At 38.4% G+C, this 21971-nt stretch overlaps 1 pseudogene; it reads right to left on the reverse strand.

Annotated features, from left to right (window-relative positions):
- Positions 1 to 1904: 1904 nt before the first annotated feature.
- Positions 1905 to 2025, reverse strand: LOC113568950 (U2 spliceosomal RNA; annotated as a pseudogene).
- Positions 2026 to 21971: the final 19946 nt, after the last annotated feature.

The raw sequence follows: 21971 nt of genomic DNA on the forward strand, positions 1-21971 counted from the left end.
GACCTCAAAACTTCCCCCAGCCAATGAGAATTTATCTCTGGATTAATATAGATTGATATACAGATTAATACTTTCTTCAATTTCTCAGAGCTGACAATGAATTGTAATGGCCATCCAGAGTTAAACCAAACAGAGCCTGACAGTGCAGGAATACGTTTATTTTATAAGGTCATCATGCATACTCAGATAACTGTCTCAAGTACAGTGCCATCCTCAGTTTACTTTCCTATTTAGCTGCTTTCTGAGAGAATGGTGTGAGAACACAATTTTAGACCTTGTGGTCACTGTGCATACAGACATATTAAAAAAACACAAGTTTCAAATGATTGTGTCTGATAATACACTTCCTGTTGCAATATGCAGTGTGGGTAAAGTTTTTTTTTTTAACTAAAATATTCTAATGCTTGGTGGTTGGTGGTAAGAATTTTTATTTTTTTTTCCAAGTTTATTCACCATTGTCACAATATACATTAAAAACGATGACGTTTACAAACTCATTTCAAGAATAAAATTCACATTGTGAATAAACACCATTACAATAAAGCAGTCAAAATACCAAATACAATAATCAATTCAATAAAAATCACTTCTCGGCCTTTCGTTACAGCGGATAAAACGTGATTTAAAAAACACTAAAACCTAAAACAACACTAAAACTCTAAGACAATAGCCCCCCAGCCAGTTCATCCACCAGGTTAATGAGTCCTCTCAGACCAATGTCCACATCCACGTTCTGCTAATGGCCTTCCTCCTCTGTGGTACTGTCTGTTTCCGTATATGAGGACTCACTAACCATACCCATACAAAGAATACTGGGCGTCGTCTCCCCCTTGGGGGTACTAGAGGCCTGGGGGGCACTGGGCGCCGCCTCCTTAGGTGGGGTAGCCTTCCGCTCCTTGGCCGCTGGTTCCACCTCGCCAGGGGTACTTGAGCCGGCCCTCCCCTGTTTCCTGGAGCCTACAATCGGTCCGGCTGCCCTTGGCTGGGACAGGAGCGGGCCAAATGTCCTTCACCCCGGCATACCCTGCACCTCCGTGGGCCCCTGCAATCACGTGCCATGTGTCCCGGTTCCAGGCAGTTTAAGCATTTCAGCTCCGGGCAGTCCTCTGTCTTGTGTCCGTGGCCCCGGCAGCTCCTGCAGAAGGCGGGCTGATCCCTATAAAACAAGTACCCCCGGTTATTGCCTAGGATGAAGAAGGCAGGGGGGTGCACCATCCCCCCTTCCCCATCCTCTTTAAAAGTAATCATGAACTGGCGGCGCCCATTCCAAATGCCCAGCTCATCCCGGACAAAGCGTTCCCCCGGATGCACCTCACCGTACCCCTGGAGGAACCTGCGGATCTGATCTGTGGGGACATGCGGGTTGAACATGTGGGTGCTAACCATTCTCCTGTTAACATCCCACAGAGGTTCAACCACAAAATGTCGACCCACAGGGTGGTGCTGTAGTTCCACCCTCTGCTTCAGGACTCGCCGATACACCCCTGTAGAGGAGAGCGTGACGTCGTAAAACCTCAGAGGCCCATTGCGCTGGGCACAGATGAGGTCCCCCGGCATCAGCCCCAGAGCTCCAAAGAGGACCTCCTGGATGAAAGGAACCCGCTCCATAAAGGGGGGCTCCTCATCCATGTTCATCCAGCGGAACCTGGCCATAACGAGCAGGCCACCACCTCCTGCTCCCGAACCAGGTCCCGCCGAGGCGGTCCCCCAGGGCTCCGAGGCCTCCGCCGAGGCCCCATCGGCCCGCTCCGGACCCCGAGGTCCTCCAGCTGCCAGCCGCCCTCCTCCAGCCGAGTCCTGAGCAGAGATCCTCCGCAGGTCCTCCAGTTGTTGTTCCTCCAATCGGTGAGGTGCTCCGGGGGAAACTCCGCCTCCTGCAGTCCGGGTGGGCTGGGCCTAAAAACAAAGAATAAAACACAATTAAAATCACGCATAAAATCTGCCACCTCTTGACTGATCAATTTCGTTTCCGTTCGATAAGACCAGATACTACAATTGATCTTAACCAAAAGGCCGAGAAGCGATTGGTGGTAAGAAATACATACATAAAGAAAACAGTGCTTCAATAATAATAATACATTTCCAGTAACATGGGAGCTCATATATTAACCTTGTACTAGCAGACACCAAAATGACTGTAAATGACAGATAGCAAAAAATTATGCAAAAACACCAAAGACCCATAACAATAAAATATAGTAAGCATACTTAAAAGGAGATTGAAACAGAGAAACACAATACCCCTAAATAATTGTGTCTGTGTAATATAGATATTACATTATGAGGACACTGCAGATTGCCGCATTCATCAATTTGTCAGAGCTAATACTTTATTTTATTGGCCAGGACATGCAGAGTTAAACCAAACAGAGCCTCACATTGCAGAGATAGGGTTATTTTAAAAGGTCATCATCACTTTGTCATGAGTACAATACCAACATCAGTTTACTTTCCTGTTTAACTGCTATTTGAGAAAGAATGGTGTGAGAACAGTTTTAGACTTTGTGGACAATATGAATATGCACATAGAAAAAGAAAACAACATAGCTTAGACTGATAGTGTCGGATAAGACACTTCCTTTATGCAAATGCAGTGTAGTGAAACTTTTTCCTCTAATATATGTTAATGCTTCTGGCAAGAAATACATAAATTGAGAACATTATCAGTTCTGCAATTATAAAATATTATCAGTAACATGGGCATTCATGAATTAACCATGGACTGGAAGAAACCAAAATATTCTTCAAAAACACCTAAGAACCATCACAGTAAAACATAGTAAGAACATTTACAAGGGAATTGTAACATGGCACTCAGTTATATAGAATAACAAATATGTACAAAAGATGTCACTTTATAAGAAAGGACCATAATCATTTTAAAGACTATATATGTTTTAGAATATCTTATCATGACAGATAACAACAAACATCACATATAAATGCAGAAAAGATAATAAATGAAGTTTAAAGAGTATATATGTGGAAGTAGGGAGAGCCAGAGCAGCGTGTGTGCTCAAATATGAAATAAAACAGTGCAGTGTAACTATGTCAAGTTTCAAAGTCAATTATATTTCTATAGCACTTTTTAACAACAGCCATTGTCACAAAGATGTCAGAGTCCAAGCCCACAGTGAGTAAGCCAAACGCAACATTGACAATGAAAAACTGCCCAAGAATCCTTGAGAGGAACCAAGAATCAAAAAAGAGCCCATCGTCATCTGGTCAACACTGGACACCACAACAGCATGAAAACAAGCAATAATGAACAAAAGCAACAGAAGTCTACTCCAGGTTTCTAGGAGACTAGTCTGGGTTCACTGAATGTAAGTTTGTTTGAAACCCATGTAGAGCAGGAAAGAACCAGGAAAAGTCGCCTAGTCAGTCTAGAGCTTCTCTTTGTTTGGGGGGAGGAGTCACAGCAGAGGAGGTGTTCAGGATGTGGGAGGAACCACAGCGACTGAGGTTATCCATCAGCAGCCCCAAGTAACTCTGATTTATACTGTAGTGCCACAGACTGAACTCATGTTTAAACCAATATGTACAAACTCTTTAATGAAAATGTAAGGCTTCTCAAGGGTATTACAACCCCATCTAGGTTGTGAGGCCATAACAAGGAAAAGAAGTACAAATGGCTAATGTAATGGAAGTTGTGAAAAAGTGAGCAGCAACAAAACAAACAGAAGCACAAATGAAAGGGATTTTTTCAGTGTATTTTACAAAGGTTATGATTCATAAACAAACAATCATACTGGTGCAAATATCTTCATGAGTGACACAAGCCAAAATAACAAACATAACCCACATTTAAATAAAACTACACACTAACTAATCCTAACAACACAAGAAACATACAACAAACTTTCCTAACTCCCTAATAAAAAACAGAGACAATACCCACACCCAACTATAACAGCAGTCACTCCCTACCACCAGTGTCCAAGAGCAAAATACCAAAAAACAATGTTTACAAACACACACACATTATATATATATATTTATATATATATATATATATATATATATACATACACACACAACTACCGAAGCGGAAGGGGCGAAGCCAAAAATGAAGTCCAAAAATGGGGGAAAACAAGGTCATACACAAAACATCATATAAATGTCCAATTCAGCAAAACAACTCCAAACTAATACACAGTCTCCTTTCTCTCTGTTCCTCTCTTCTGGAAGGGGCCTTTAAATAGCCGACACAGTTGGCTGGGAAGCCCGGCAAGGAACTGGGCGGAGTTTCAAGAAGGGTGGAAATCCTGGCAGTGGATCTGGAATACACACACATACACACACACACACACACACACATCCATCTTTCTGTAACAAGGGTCAGAGGTTAATGGAGCCCAAATGAATAATGGCAGCCAACTATGAAGGAAAAAAAGGCAGAACAGGATCTTGTAAGTTTGATGGCCAATGATATTTTAACTTATGAGGCATAACATAAACTGGGGCTTTTGTTAGTTATGTCCTAGCAAGTCTTCCAATTTCTAAAATATAACTTTTCATTATTCAGTGACAGCTTCATCCTGGTTCCTTAGGTTATAATTCCACAACACATGCAAGTTATTTTCTTGAGCCACACCCAGCCCCACTGACACCATAAATGTGAGATCCGTGCCACCAGTTCCATGTGAGCTTTACACTCTAAACATCCAGCAAACACAGTGTTACTCTACATACATTTAGCTACTGTACTGCCCCCATGCAACCAATCACTTCATAAACTATAAAATTCATCAATGGTCTCCACAGAGACTAAAGTCATACTCTGCCCCACTGACACTGTTAATGTGTACTCAGTGCTGACAGTTCCATATGGATGTTATGAACTACACCCCCAAGTATTCCCCAACACAGCAGTTCCATACTGGTCTGAATCTGAATCTGTTTCATTTTATAGGTCCTGTTCAAACTATAGAGATTGCTAATCAAGCAGTCCTGATGGAACCTTTTTTGAATGAATGTTTTCCATACTGGTCTCCACAAAAAAAAAAAAAATAATAATTTTTTAGAGCAAATGTATATACTATAAACAAGATTGTCAAATCATCCCCTTCTTTGAGTGGTGCTCTGTTACTTTAACTTACCTGGATGTTGGGCTCAACATGATTTAAAGAGATCACACACTGCAGGTGGCCAAACATGGTTGTGATACAACAGGACAGAACAGGACCATCTGATTATTGCCAGCCAATGAGATTTTGAGTCATAAGACATGAAATTTCATGAAGTTTAGTTAGTTTGTCAGTTGCTTATTTTCAAACTGTCGCCTCTCAATTCGGTGCATTACTCTGCAATGTTGATACCAGTCTGGATACTTATATTTTTGAGCTACAAGACATGTATGGTTCCAAATCTTTACCAGTGTTTTTAATTACATCTGTTACTGTACTTTATGATGTTGGATTAATAATCAATATACATTATTTGCTTTGGATAAACTTTTGTCCACATTTTTTTTTCATTATTGATCTGACTCAGTTTCATTTTATAGGTCTTGTTCAAACTACAAATGCTGCTAAACAAGCAGTCATGAATGTACCTGGAAAAAATATCAGTCTTAACTGCACATTGAAAGCTACATCCAGTGACAACTATTGGAACATTTGGTACAAGCAAAGACTGAACCAGGTGCCTCAGCAAGTAGGAAGAATTCAAACAAATTAACAGGCCATGCTTTCTTCTTCATTCAACAACTCCAGATTTACAATGACGTGGATGATAAGGATCAGAATGACAGTAATGTTCACTAAACATTCATGTTCATTCCCACAGCCACATGATGCTGAAGAGCTGAATTATGCTGCCATTCATTTCAATGAGAAGAAAACCAAAAGAGGGCAGGTGAAGAGAGGACAGCCTGAAGACAGCATGTACTCTGAAGTGAAACGTTCAGGTCTTACTGACTATCATCTAGATTATTAGCTCTCTTCCCTTCTATAATCCTAAATGAAGTTTGGATACATTATTTCTTTACTGGCATTACATTATGACTTTGAATATTAACAATATTGATTAAAAAAATAAGCAAACATTTTGGCATGGAGGTAATATTACCTGATCCAATTACAATTAATACTTTATTTTCACCAACCACAGCAAGACCTCAAGAAAGAAGGGTGATGGAGAAAACCACCAATCAGGTACAACTTGTGCAGTTTGCTTAAACGACTTTATTAGTAACACTTTGTTCTCCAGGTTTATGCTCTTCATCTTGGATGTGGCATGCATCAGTTGACATAAAAACTCTGACTTGATGCTTAGCAACGTGCCTATCATAGATGACAACAGTAGATGTGAGTGTTAGGGGTTTAACCTGATACATCAGATTTTAACTCGCATTTTGTGCATGTTTTTAATTGTGTTGTTTCAGACATAGCAGGTGATATACACAGCAGAAGACAAGTTGTTGTAATATTAGTCAAATTCTAAACAATGATGAGATTTGTGTGTCATAAAAAGCAATTAAGTGCCATTTATTCCATTTAAATCTATGATATCTTTCACTAAGAATGTTTCTGGGTCTGCTCAGCTCAGCTTCCTCTGTTTCATATCTGTGGAGCTGATATAGCTTATAGCTGTAGCCTAATTACAACATCATTGATATTCATGCATGAAGCTGTTGTGGTGGAGATGTACGAGACAGGCAACACTGCACTGCTGTAGAGGAGGAGGAGAAGGCAACTCACTGTCTCTGTGTTTGAGACTAGTAGTCATATTCTAAATAAGGATCACAATGACAGTAATGTTCACTAAACAATGTTGTTCATTCCCACAGAGACATGATGCTGAAGAGCTGAATTACGCTGCCATTCATTTCAATGGGAGGAAAACCAAAAGAGGGCAGGTGAAGAGAGGACAGCCTGAAGACAGAACAGGACAGAACAGGACCATGTGACTTTTGCCAGCCAATGAGATTTTGAGTCATGAGACCTGAGAGCTCATGAAGTTTAGTTAGTTTGTCATTTGCTTCTTTCCAAACCGTCTCCTCTGATGTCAGAGGGTTACTCTGCAATGATGATACCAGACTCGATATTTATATTTTTGAACTACAAGACATGTACTGTTCCAAATTTACCAATGTTTATAATTACATCTGTTACTGTATTTTATGATGTTGGATAATCAATAATCAATATACATTATTTGCTTTGGATAAACTTTTGTCCACATTTTTTTTCATTATTGATCTGACTTGTTTTCATTTTATAGGTCTTGTTCAAACTACAAATGCTGCTAACCAAGCAGTCATGAATGTACCTGGAAAAAATATCACTCTTAACTGCACCTTGACAACTACATCCAGTGACAACTATTTGAGCATTTGGTACAAGCAAAGATTGAATCAGGAGGCTCAGCAAGTAGGAATAATAAAAACAAATAAATGGGCCATATTTTCTTCTTCATTCAACAGCTCCAGATTTACAATGACGTGGACTAATAGCACAAATGTTTTGACTATTCAAAATGCTATGACACATGATGAAGGAACTTATTTCTGTGGAATGGTACAAGCAACAATAGTTCACTTTTCCTCTGCTACCTTCGTCAGTGTGACAGGTCATGAAATGTTTTAAACTTCTTAACACTGGATTAAGGTTTTATGTGATAGTCCCAAGTCACAAAAATCTAGTACAATCACCTGAATATCTCCCAGAAAAACTAGGATTGTACAGGATTTGTTTTATATTCATCAGCATGTCAAGAGTAATACACATCAGTGTATCTGTGTAACAAAATTCAGCATTAGAGTCAGTTCCCCAAGGAAATATATATATATATGTATATATATATATATATATATATATATATATATATATATATATATTTGCATACTCATATATATATTTTTAATTTATACTTTTCATACAAATATATATCTTCATGGCATAGCTTTGTGGTTAACATCTGACATCATTGTAGCATACCATGCTTCTCAGGCTGACAATTTAATTTCACTTTAATTTCATATTCAACTTAATATTTATAAAAAATGTTTTATAGTAAATCTTGTAGTGCTCTGTCTTGGAGCAGTGCTGGGTGTGTGTGTGGCTGTTATCACTGCTCTAGCCATAATCGTTTGTAAGATGAAAAATTCTGAACATGGCAATGGTAAGTGTTAATAAAGGGCAGGGGGATTGAACTATTCTAATTCATGAATTCATACTATTTTTATCTTTAAGAAATATTGAAATTATTAATAAGAATTTTGCAACAAACCTGGCATACTGGTATTTTTCTCTGATCCAATTACATTTAATTCTGTATTATTTCCCTAACTACAGTGAAACATCCACATGGTAGTGTGATGGAGAAAACTACCAATCAGGTACAACTTGTGCAGTTGTGCTTTCCTTCCATTATATATGTAAATATAATGCTTAGCAACTAGCCACTCATAGACATGACAACAGTAGATGTTACATTAGCTACTGTTTTAATTAGCATAATACGACATACCCCCATAATAGAAAAGTCCAGATTTGAAGTTAAAAAATATGCTTTATCTCACATTATCTCACATTATATATATATATATATATATATATATATATATATATATATATATATATATATATATATATATATAAAATTTTATTACTTTGTTTCAGACAAAGCAGGTTATGTAAAGAGAAGAATGATGAGCTACTATAATATTAGTCTAATCATAAACAGTATTAAGATCTGTAAATCTTAAAAAGCAATTTAATGCCTTTTATACATTTAAATCTATGACATGTTTTACTAAGAATATTTCTGGCTCTGTTCTGAACAGAGAATAAAGACATAGAGATTATAGAGTTACACAGCACCTCCTTTACAGCACTGAATGTGCCAGTAAAGAGATAATGTATCCAGACTTAATTTAGGATTATAGGAGGGAAGAGAGCTAATAATCTAGATGATAGTCAGTAAGACCTGAACGTTTCACTTCAGCCTGTCTTCAGGCTGTCCTCTCTTCACCTGGCTGTGGGAATGAACATGAATGTTTAGTGAACATTACTGTCATTCTGATCCTTATCATCCACGTCATTGTAAATCTGGAGTTGTTGAATGAAGAAGAAAGCCTGGCCTGTTTATTTGTTTGAATTCTTCCTACTTGCTGAGGCACCTGGTTCAGTCTTTGCTTGTACTAAATGCTCCAATAGTTGTCACTGGATGTAGCTTTCAATGTGCAGTTAAGACTGATATTTTTTCCAGGTACATTCATGACTGCTTGTTTAGCAGCATTTGTAGTTTGAACAAGACCTATAAAATGAAACTGAGTCAGATCAATAATGAAAAAAAAATGTGGACAAAAGTTTATCCAAAGCAAATAATGTATATTGATTATTAATCCAACATCATAAAGTACAGTAACAGATGTAATTAAAAACACTGGTAAAGATTTGGAACCATACATGTCTTGTAGCTCAAAAATATAAGTATCCAGACTGGTATCAACATTGCAGAGTAATGCACCGAATTGAGAGGCGACAGTTTGAAAATAAGCAACTGACAAACTAACTAAACTTCATGAAATTTCATGTCTTATGACTCAAAATCTCATTGGCTGGCAATAATCAGATGGTCCTGTTCTGTCCTGTTGTATCACAACCATGTTTGGCCACCTGCAGTGTGTGATCTCTTTAAATCATGTTGAGCCCAACATCCAGGTAAGTTAAAGTAACAGAGCACCACTCAAAGAAGGGGATGATTTGACAATCTTGTTTATAGTATATACATTTGCTCTAAAAAATTATTATTATTTTTTTTTTTGTGGAGACCAGTATGGAAAACATTCATTCAAAAAAGGTTCCATCGGGACTGCTTGATTAGCAATCTCTGTAATTTGAACAGGACCTATAAAATGAAACAGATTCAGATTCAGACCAGTATGGAACTGCTGTGTTGGGGAATACTTGGGGGTGTAGTTCATAACATCCATATGGAACTGTCAGCACTGAGTACACAGTATGACTGAGTATGACTTTAGTCTCTGGGGAGACCATTGATGAATTTTATAGTTTATGAAGTGATTGGTTGCATGGGGGCAGTACAGTAGCTAAATGTATGTAGAGTAACACTGTGGTTGCTGGAGGTTTAGAGTGTAAAGCTCACATGGAACTAGTGGCACTGATCACACATTTATGGTGTCAGTGGAGCTGGGTGTGGCTCAAGAAAATAACTTGCATGTGTTGTGGAATTATAACCTAAGGAACCAGGATGAAGCTGTCACTGAATAATGAAAAGTTATATTTTAGAAATTGGAAGACTTGCTAGGACATAACTAACAAAAGCCCCAGTTTATGTTATGCCTCATAAGTTAAAATCTCATTGGCCATCAAACTTACAAGATCCTGTTCTGCCTTTTTTTCCTTTATAGTTGGCTGCCAGTATTCATTTGGGCTCCATTAACCTCTGACCCTTGTTACAGAAAGATGGATGTGTGTGTGTGTGTGTGTGTGTGTGTGTGTGTGTGTGTATTCCAGATCCACTGCCAGGATTTCCACCCTTCTTGAAACTCCGCCCAGTTCCTTGCCGGGCTTCCCAGCCAACTGTGTCGGCTATTTAAAGGCCCCTTCCAGAAGAGAGGAACAGAGAGAAAGGAGACTGTGTATTAGTTTGGAGTTGTTTTGCTGAATTGGACATTTATATGATGTTTTGTGTATGACCTTGTTTTCCCCCATTTTTGGACTTCATTTTTGGCTTCGCCCCTACTGCTTCGGTAGTTGTGTGTGTATGTATATATATATATATATATATATATATATATATATATATATATATATATATATATATGTAATGTGTGTGTGTGTGTTTGTAAACATTGTTTTTTGGTATTTTGCTGTTGGACACTGGTGGTAGGGAGTGACTGCTGTTATAGTTGGGTGTGGGTATTGTCTCTGTTTTTTATTAGGGAGTTAGGAAAGTTTGTTGTATGTTTCTTGTGTTGTTAGGATTAGTTAGTGTGTAGTTTTATTTAAATGTGGGTTATGTTTGTTATTTTGGCTTGTGTCACTCATGAAGATATTTGCACCAGTATGATTGTTTGTTTATGAATCATAACCTTTGTAAAATACACTGAAAAAATCCCTTTCATTTGTGCTTCTGTTTGTTTTGTTGCTGCTCACTTTTTCACAACTTCCATTACATTAGCCATTTGTACTTCTTTTCCTTGTTATGGCCTCACAGCCTAGATGCGGTCGTAATACCCTTGAGAAGCCTTACCTTTTCATTAAAGAGTTTGTACATATTGGTTTAAACATGAGTTCAGTCTGTGGCACTACAGTATAAATCAGAGTTACTTGGGGCTGCTGATGGATAACCTCAGTCGCTGTGGTTCCTCCCACATCCTGAACACCTCCTCTGCTGTGACTCCTCCCCCCAAACAAAGAGAAGCTCTAGACTGACTAGGCGACTTTTCCTGGTTCTTTCCTGCTCTACATGGGTTTCAAACAAACTTACATTCAGTGAACCCAGACTAGTCGCCTGGAAACCTGGAGTAGACTTCTGTTGCTTTTGTTCATTATTGCTTGTTTTCTTGCTGTTGTGGTGTCCGATGTTGACCAGATGACAATGGGCTCTTTTTTGATTCTTGGTTCCTCTCAAGGATTCTTGAGCAGTTTTTCGTTGTCAATGTTGCGTTTGGCTTACTCACTGTGGGCTTGGACTCTGACATCTTTGTGACAATGGCTGTTGTTAAAAAGTGCTATAGAAATATAATTGACTTTGAAACTTGACATAGTTACACTGCACTGTTTTATTTCATATTTGAGTACACACGCTGCTCTGGCTCTCCCTACTCCACATATATACTCTTTAAACTTCATTTATTATCTTTTCTGCATTTATATGTGATGTTTGTTGTTATCTGTCATGATAAGATATTCTAAAACATATATAGTCTTTAAAATGATTATGGTCCTTTCTTATAAAGTGACATCTTTTGTACATATTTGTTATTCTATATAACTGAGTGCCATGTTACAATTCCCTTGTAAATGTTCTTACTATGTTTTACTGTGATGGTTCTTAGGTGTTTTTGAAGAATATTTTGGTTTCTTCCAGTCCATGGTTAATTCATGAATGCCCATGTTACTGGCAATATTTTATAATTGCAGAACTGATAATGTTCTCAATTTATGTATTTCTTGCCAGAAGCATTAGCATATATTAGAGGAAAAAGTTTCACTACACTGCATTTGCATAAAGGACGTGTCTTATCCGACACTATCAGTCTAAGCTATGTTGGTTTTTTTTTCTATGTGCATATTCATATTGTCCACAAAGTCTAAAACTGTTCTCACACCATTCTTTCTCAAATAGCAGTTAAACAGGAAAGTAAACTGATGTTGGTATTGTACTCATGACAAAGTGATGATGACCTCATAAAATAACCCTATCTCTGCAATGTGAGGCTCTGTTTGGTTTAACTCTGCATGTCCTGGCCAATAAAATAAAGTATCAGCTCTGACAAATTGATGAATGCGGCAATGTGCAGTGTCCTCATAATGTAATATCTATATTACACAGACACAATTATTTAGGGGCATTGTGTTTCTCTGTTTCAATCTCCTTGTAAGTAGGCTTACTATATTTTATTGTTATGGGTCTTTGGTGTTTTTGCATAATTTTTTGCTATCTGTCATTTACAGACATTTTGGTGTGAGCTTTTTCATAGACAATAGTAGAGTCACTCAAAAAAATGCACCCCTGCTCCTGTGCTACTGCCCAATCAATCCATGCCTGATGAAGTGTGATTGGCTAATGCTGTAACACAGTGATGTTCACTATTTTATGGAACACTATTGAAAAGTGTATGACAACAGTTAGAGTAGTTAAAAAGGTTTTATCTGTATGTTGTCTCATATTTAATTTTATAGTAAGACACAAACCAACAAGAATAATATTCTGGGATTATGAACTGCAGAAGTCTGTTATGTCACTTTTGTTGATCCCGTGTAAAGTCCTAAAAATGATCTAAAAATTCAGTCAGGTCTACGATAATAAGGTGAATGAGGAATGAAATATTACTAATTCAAAATTAACAAAATTCTTGCTGCACTCAGAAGTAATGAATTAAAATAAGGGCCCCCTGCCCATTATGAACACTTACCATTGCCATGTTCAAAGTTTTTTATCTTAAAAATGATGATGGCTTGAGCAATGATAACAGCCACACACACATTCCCAGCACTGCTCCAAGACAGATCACTACAGGATCCATGGGCTTCACTAGAGAACAATCTTTATAAAATAATTTCATATACAAATTAAAGTGAAAAGTATATGGTATGACCATGATTTCAGACGTTTCAGACAGATCTTTACAAGATTTACTTTAAAACAATTTTTATAAATATTAATTTGAAGATAAAATTAAAGTGAAATTAAATTGTGTGTGTATATATATATATATATATATATATATATATATATATATATATATATATATTCTTCTAGAATGTAAGGCTTGAGTTGACAATTCCTTGGGGAACTGACTCTAATGCTGAAATCTGATACACTGATCTGGATTACTCTTGCTTTGTTGATGAATATAACACAAATACTCTAAATTTTAGTTTTTCTTCGTGATATTTAGATTATTCTACTAGATTTTTGTGTCTTGTGACTATCATACTGAACATTGAATGATATAAAAAAAATCATTGTTAATCATTTTATTTAAAGAAAAAATACACAAATATACTTGCTTGACTGGTCTGTTTCTGAGGTCTCCAACCTGCATTGTCCTGTATTGTTAGGGTCTGTTTGCTTGGGTTGTTGCCCTGATCAATAAAACATAAACAATGTCAGCTCTTAGTTCATATTGGGTTCCCTCACATGCTTGAACAACTTCACTACTGAAGAAGTAGCAGGAACTTTTAGAAAATGTATGTTTATCTATATCACTTTGCAGTTTATAGAATTAAATTTCTTTGTATTTATACAGGATTTTAATTCACGTCTTCATAAATCATCTATGGCTTTGACATTAATAATACAATAAGTGTTTGGTGCTTTAGTTATAATCCAGTGTAAAGAAGTTTAAAATAATAAATTTAATTACCTGTTACACTGCCAGAGGTAGCAGAGGAAAAATGAGCCATTGTTGCATTTGGTATAACACAGAAATAAGTTCCTTCATCATGTCTTGTAGCATTTTGAATAGTCAAAACTTTTGTGCTATTAAGCCATGTCATTGTAATTCTGGAGTTGTTCAATGAAGAAAAAAGTATGGCCTGTTTATTGGTTTTCATTATTCCTTCTTGCTGAGGCTCCTGGTTCAGTCTTTGCTTGTACCAAATGTACACAGCATCACTGGATGTCGCTTTCAATATGCAGTTAAGAGTGATATTTTTTCCCAGGTACATTTATGACTGCTTGTTTAGCAGTGTTTGTACTTGAATAGGACCTATAAATTTAAAACAAGTCAGATCAATAATGAAAAAAATGTGGACAAACTTTTATCCAAAGCAAATAATGTATATTGATTATTAATCCAATATCATAAAGTACAGTAACAGATGCATTTATAAACCGTGATAAAGATTTGGAACCGTATAGGTCTTGTAGCTCAAAAATATAAGTATCCAAGACTGGTATCATCATTGCAGAGTAACGCTCAGACCTCAGAGGAGACACTTTGAAAAGAAACAACTGACAAACTAAATAAACTTTCAGGTCTCATCACTCAAAATTTCATTGGCTGGCAAAAGTCACATGGTCCTGTTCTGTCCTGTTGTCTTACAACCTTGTTTGGCCACCTGTAGTGTCTGATCTCTTCAAAACATGTTCAGCCCAATGTCCATGTAAGTTAAAGTAACAGAGCACCACTTGAAGAAAGGGGTGATATGACAATCTTGTTTATATTGCTAAAAATACAAAATAGCAAGAGTTATATTCTTGGATTATGAAGTGCCAAAGTCTATGGAATGTCAATTTTGTTGGTCCTTTCTGTAACTTCTCACCACCACATCTTACATACTCAGAGTTTTTCTTCTTACGAATGATTATGGCTTGAGCAATGATACCAGCCACACACACTCCCAGCACTGCTCCAAGATAGATCTCTACAGGACCCATGGACCTTTCTGTAGAACAATCTTTATAAAATAATTTAATATTCAAATTAAAGTGAAAAGTGTGTGGTATGCGACCATAATATCAGACGTTAACCACACAGCTATAACCAGCACTGGTCCAAGGAAGATCACTACATAATTTAAGAATATTAATCCAAACATTAAAGTGAAAATGTGTCAGCCTAAGCACCCTGTAATGCCACCATTATATCAGACATTAAATACACAGCTCTACCATCAACTAAAATAAAGACGGAAAAGTATAAATGAACAAAGTTTAGTCTGCCCACACAAATAACATTATGTGCATCAAAAAAGCTCATTCTGTTGCCCTGCATGCACAAATGTTTGTTTGTTTGTTGTGTGTGTGTGTGTGTGTGTGTGTGTGTGTGTGTGTGTGTGTGTGTGTGTGTGTGTGTGTGTGTGTGTGTGTATGTGTGTGTGTGTGTGTGTATGTGTGTGTGTGTGGTTGTATGTAAGAGAGATTGAGCATTCTTCTGTTCTAAGAACAATAAGGCTCAAGTCAGTTATTGCTTAGTTAATGAACAACTAAATAAAAATATTATATTATAACTAATATATTAGTTTATCTTAGTGTCTTTCAAATGGTCAAGCTAGATTTTTATGAGAAAGGCAGTTCCTCTATAAATCTCTTGTGGCTGCCAAATAGAACCTTGAAGAGCCAACTTCTATGATGATCACTTTAATTAAAGGAAAGAGGCACAAAGATACTTGCTTGACTGAGCTGTTTTTGGGGGTTTTGACACATTTCCACAACTGGTAGACTCTATTGGGTTTAACTCTCCATGCACTGGTCAATAAAATACACACAGTGTCCGTTCTTAGTTCCCTCACATGTTTAAAGAAATGTACTACTAAAGAATTAGTAGGTTCTATTAAAAACATGGGTATCTTATTGCACTTTGCAATCCACAGACTGTAAAAATCATTGCATTTATACAGAACAAAGACATTTAATTCTCTACTTCATAAAATAACAGTAGCTCTGTGTTTTGGTTATAGTATAGTTTTAAATGTTAAGATGTTAAAAAAGAAGTCATTTATTTACCTGTCACTTTTACGAATGTAGCAGAGGAAAAGTAAATCATTTGTCCCTCCACAGAAGTATGTTCCCTTATAATCTTCAGTAAGATTTAGAATAGTCAGAGTGCTTGTGTTAACATTCCAAAAAAATTTGAATCTGGGTTTGCTGAATGGATATGAAAGTATGGCCAGTTTTTTTTTAGCACTTCTCCTACTTGCTGAGGCTCCTGGTTCAGTCTTTGCTTGTACCACATGCAAGGTGTGTTATCAAGTTTTGCTGTTAATGTGCAGTTAAGAGTGATATTTTCTCCAGGATGTGTCAGGACTTCTCATTAAGCAAGGTTTGTAGTGTGAACAGGACCTAAAAATGAAACAGAGTCAGACCAATAAGGAAAAATTTGTAATCCAATAAATATTGAATATTAATCCAAAAACAAAGTACAGTAACACATGTAATTATGAACACTAGTAAGAATTTGGAACTGTACATGTATTGTAGCTCAAAAATATAAGTATCCAGACTGGTAACATCATTGCACCATAACGCTCAGACATCAGAGGAGACGCTTTGAAAAGAAGCAACTGACAAACTAACTAAACTTCATGAACTTTCAGGTCTCATGACTGAAAATCTCATTGGCTGGCAAAAGTCACATGGTCCTGTTGTCTCACAGCCTTGTTTGGCCACTATCAGCACCTGATTTCTTGTAAAAAATGTTTACACCAAACATCCATTTATATTATTTTATGTACTTATGTGACTTTCAATTTCAAACATGTTATAGTCAGGCATCTGTAATGTTAGGAGTCTTGCCCAGTGACTCTTATTGATACAGCATAGAGCACTTGACCCAGTGAGGTTTGAACCCCAGTTAGCCAACAAGAAAGTCATTGTTGTTACCTACTACACTATACCACAAAAGGCAGAGTAAAAAAGGACATGAAAATCTTGCTTTCAGTCTTGTTTGCAAAATTGCTCAGAAGGTTTATTATTATTATTATTATTATTATTATTATTATTATTATTATTATTATTATTATTTATTTTATTTTTTTTATTATTCAGTTTTCTTTCTTTCTACATCTTAGATTGATAATGGTAGTTTTAAAGTGGACCTTGTTATAGCCAGTAGCAGAGTCACTCAAAAACAAAAGCATGTGAGATGGAACGTGATTGGCTAATTCTGTAACACAGTGGGGTTCACTATTTTATGGAACGCTGCTGAAAATATGACAACAGCCAAAGTATCTTAAAAAGGTTTTATTGTGTATGTTGTCTCATATTTGATTTTAAAGTAATAGACAAAACAACAAGAATAATATTCTGAGATTAAGAACTGTGGAAGTCTATGTTAGGATTATGAATTGTAGAAGTCTTAGATCTATTTTGTTGATCCCATCTGTAACTCCACAGCACCTTTGCTTGTGGAATTTTGATTTAGAATCTGTAAACTAGCAGCAGCTGTGAAGGAATTATCAGAAGTATCTGAAAGGTGGGTGTGGATGAGGAGAGAGAAGGTTAGTTGGGGAAATAAATAAAGGTGGAATGGCTGAGGCCTTGCAGCGTTTAGAGCAACATTTCCCAAAAACTTAGCAGATACAATTGCTCTTTCAGAAACATATGTTGTGTAAAGTACTAAAAATAGTCTAAAAAAAGCAATCAGATCTACATTAATAACAGGGATGAGGAATTAAATATTACTAATTCAATATAAACAAAAATGATAAATTGAGTTCTTGAGGGAAAGAGGAAGGTGTCATAGTATGGCCCCTCCCCACAAACGTCTCCTTGTGTGGGTGTGTGTTCGTCAATGTGGCCACGCCCTCCCAGTGTCTCACACATGCTCCTCATTGTGTCATTAGTATACATGTATAAATGGTTATCGTTAATATGTCTATGGTGCTTGAACCCAATAGTCTGTGTGATATGTCGAATGTGTTATATGTGCAAAAAAAATGTGTATTCTTGTTTATGGGGCTCATCTCCGCATCCTGCTGAACCACCTGGTCACAGAACCACCGACCGACAAAGGATGCCTGGGAGAGGAAGTAAACAAAGGAAGGGTAGGAAAGGACAGAAACGCCCTCCCACAGCCCTCGCAGGGAAGCCCTCCATATTCCTGGGCACACTCCTGACTCCCACAGCAGGGGAGAGTGCCACTGGGGGAGTTGGGGGGACCTTGGGTGTGGTCCAGGTACGGACCCGATGGGGTCGTACGGACCCACGTCAGGCTAATGGGACTGGTACAATGATGTCCAGTACTCAGAGTCAGACTCCGTAGGGTCCTACTACCTCACAGAGAGACCATCCCTTATCCTGGCCTCACTACGTAAGTCCACAACAGGTGTGGAAGCCACTGGACAATTTTGGGGCTGCCGTGATTATGTTCCAGGATTGGACTCTGTGGAGTCTTACAGAGCCCAGCCGGACTACGAGGATCGGCACAGAGAAGTGGACTTCACTGGGTCCTACAACCCCTACATGGACTATTATGAAGGCTACTCTGATTGTGGAGTGAGAGGGCAGTACAGTGACATCAGTCTGCAGTTGGACTTGGGGTCCGATTATGTGGAGGATCCACCAGTGGAGGTGAAGGAGGTCCTCTATGGGGATTCGCTCACTGACTGTGACGTTCAGTCTGTCGTCTCCGGGAATGACGAGCCTCCAGCATCTATGATACCGCACAAGGCTCTGCCCAGGATGTATTGCCTAGGCACAAGTAAGCCAGCCCACGTGAAATACCTAAAGGCGACCTTGTTCAAGGAGGAAACTCCCTTTACTAGGGCACACAGCCTCAGAACTCGTGTGCCCCTACCAAACCCAAATTGGTGAGGGGTGATTCCCCACAGGTGGGGAATCTCCATTTGGCGTTGGTCTCGGGGCCACAGCCCAATAAGATGGCGTGCCGTTGGGGAGGGGCTCTGTCATGGTATGGCCCCCTCATCCCAAACATCTCCTCGTGTGTTCATCAATGTAACCACGCCATTGCTGTTTCTCACACCTGCTCCTCATTGTGTCATTAGTATACGTGTATAAATGGTTATCGTTTATGTGTCTGTGTTGTCGGAGTTTGAATCCAATAGCTTGTGTGCTATGTCATATGTTTTATATGTGCAAATAAAAAGTGTATTCTTGTTTATGTGGCTCGTCTCTGCATCCTGCTTAACCTCCTCATCACAGAAGGCTTTCTAGGAAATAACTGCACCATAGCACCATATTATGATATCTTGCTGGGCTCAGTTAAAATCTCATTGGCCATCAAAATTCCCAAGATCCTGTTCTGTCCTTTCTTTCATATTGTCTGTTTGACCACCAGAGGTCATTTGGGCTCTGTTAACCTTTGACCATTGAGAAGCCTTACCTTTTCCATAAAGAGTTTGGACAAATTTGTAGTGAATTTCAGTTACTTTTGGTGGCTGTGACTCCTCCCACATCCTGACCACTTCCCCTTTTGTGCCTGTCTTCCCAAGAAAGAGAAGCTTTATTCTGACTGGGGACTTTTCCTGGTTTGTTTCTGTGCCAGATGGGTTTTAAACACACTTACACTCGTCCTACCCCGATTAGGACTCCTAGAAACCTGGATTAGACTCATTGTTCCTGTTGTGATGTAAGGTGTTGAGCAGAGGATTATGGGCTCCTTTTTCGAGTCTTGGTTTCTCTCATGGTTTCTTCCTCATGCTCTTTGAGAATTTTTCCTTAACATTGTTGCATTTTGATTGCTCACTGGGGACTTGGACTCAGACATCTGTAAAGTTGCTTTCTGACATTGGCCGCTCTAAAATGTACAATATAAATAAATATGACTTTGAAATTTAGCTTAATGTTACATTGAACAGTTTCATTTCATATCAGAGTACATACACTACTCTGGCAAATCAGTCTCTATACTTCCACATGTACACAAACTTTATATAAACCTCCGTTATGGTCATTTATTCATTTATATGTGATCTTATTTGTTGTCCGTTATGATAGGATATTCTAAAAAATATAGTTTTTTTATTGGTTATGTAACTTATTTTTTGTAACATCTTTTTTATTTATTTACATATTTACCTTATATTCCTATGCATTGTAACTTGTTGCTGTGTTACGGTCTTCATGTAAGTGTGCTTACTATGTTTTACTGTTATGTGTTAAGTGTTTTTTGCAGAATTTTTTGGTATCTGTCATTTACAGTCATTTTGGTATCTGCTAGTACAAGGTTAATATATGAGCTCAAATGTTAATGGAAATGTATGATTATTGTAACACTGTTTTCTTTATGTATTTCATGCCACTAAACATTATAATATTTTAATTTAAAAAGTTTCACCCCACTGCATTTGCAAACAGGAAGTGTATTTATCAGACACTATCATCTTAAATTTGTGTGTTTTTTCCTGTGTCTATATTCACAGTGACCACAAGGTCTAAAACTGTGTTCTCACACCATTCTCTCAGAAGGCAGCTAAACAGGAAAGTAAACTGAGGTTGGCAATGTACTTGAGATAAAGTGATCTGAGTATGTATGACGGCCTTGCTAACCCTATTCCTTCACTGTCAGGCTCTGTTTAGTTTAACTGTGGATGTCCTGGCCAATATAATTCAGTGTCAGCTCTGAGAAATTGTTGAATGCACCAATCTTTTCTACAAGTATTTTCTACTTTTATAACTTGGACCTTTCTGTTTTAATTGTTTTGTACAGCTTTCTCCTGTAATGTATGTTATTAATATTAATGAACTTTGGGAAGCTTGTGTTTTACACTGAGCACTGAGCAGTTTTCAATCATAGCAGATGTAATCCAGTTATTCCATGGCTAGGTATTCCATGTGCACGAAAGCCTAACTGTGAGCTCCCTATCGCTCGTGTGAGCTTTGGGAGCTGCCAAGAGGGTTCTATGTCTGTGTGTTTCTCCTGGGTCACCCCACCAGTATCTGTGGCTATCCCACAAGCCACACAATATGATCCTGTTCCCAGTGTGAGAGACGCCGCCCATCCTGATCCTGGTCCTATTCCCAGCATAGTGGATGCCAGCAGTTTGTTCCTGTTCCCGGCATAGTGGATTCTGCCAGTTCCGTTCCTGTTTCTGGCATAATGGATGTCACCAGTTCTGTTCCTGTACCTGGCATAGTGGATGCCACCCATCCTGTTACCAGGTCTGTTCCTGTAGCTGCGCCTCCGGACCCACCGCCACCACTGATGGCCGCAGCCGCGTCCCCGGACCTGCCACCGCTGATCACCGCAGCCCTGCTTCTAGACCCCTCAGACCTGCTGCCGCTGATTGTCACAGCCACGACCCTGGACCCATCAGTTCCTGTTCCTGTAGTCAAAGAAACCTCTCCACAAGTCCTCGTGCCAGTCCAGTCCCCATGCCTTATGCCAGGCCTGACCCCCTGGTCTCTCCTCAAAGTTTTTCTGTGTCTTCTACTGCCTCTGCCCATGGGTTTCCAGCCATTTTGCCTCGGTCTGTGTCTCCTGTTTCCCGTATGCCTCCTGTTTCTCCATTGCTGCCTGCTCCTATTGCCCCATTGCTTTTGCCTTCTCTGTTGCCTGGTTTGGTTTTGGTTCCTGTTGTGTTGTCTGTCCCTGTGCCTGTTTCTGTGCCCATTCCAGTTCCTGTGTCTCCCTCTGTTTCTGTCCCTGAGCCCGTCCTGTTTCTGGACTGTCTGCTCCTGTCCCTGCTCTGAACCCGTTCTGGTCCTGTTGGTGTGGTGTCCTAGTCCTGTTTTGTTTTTGGTTTTGATGATCCCTTGTTTCTAGTATTAAGTTCATGTATTTAAATCCTGTCTGGATCCCAGTGTTTTTGCTGTTCATTGAATTAATTTGTGAATGTGTTTTGTTGTGGTTGTTTCTTGAATCA

The sequence above is a fragment of the Electrophorus electricus genome, chromosome 16 (genome assembly GCF_041902795.1).
Source record: "Electrophorus electricus isolate QZ-2024a chromosome 16, ASM4190279v1, whole genome shotgun sequence".
Lineage (NCBI taxonomy): Eukaryota > Metazoa > Chordata > Actinopteri > Gymnotiformes > Gymnotidae > Electrophorus > Electrophorus electricus.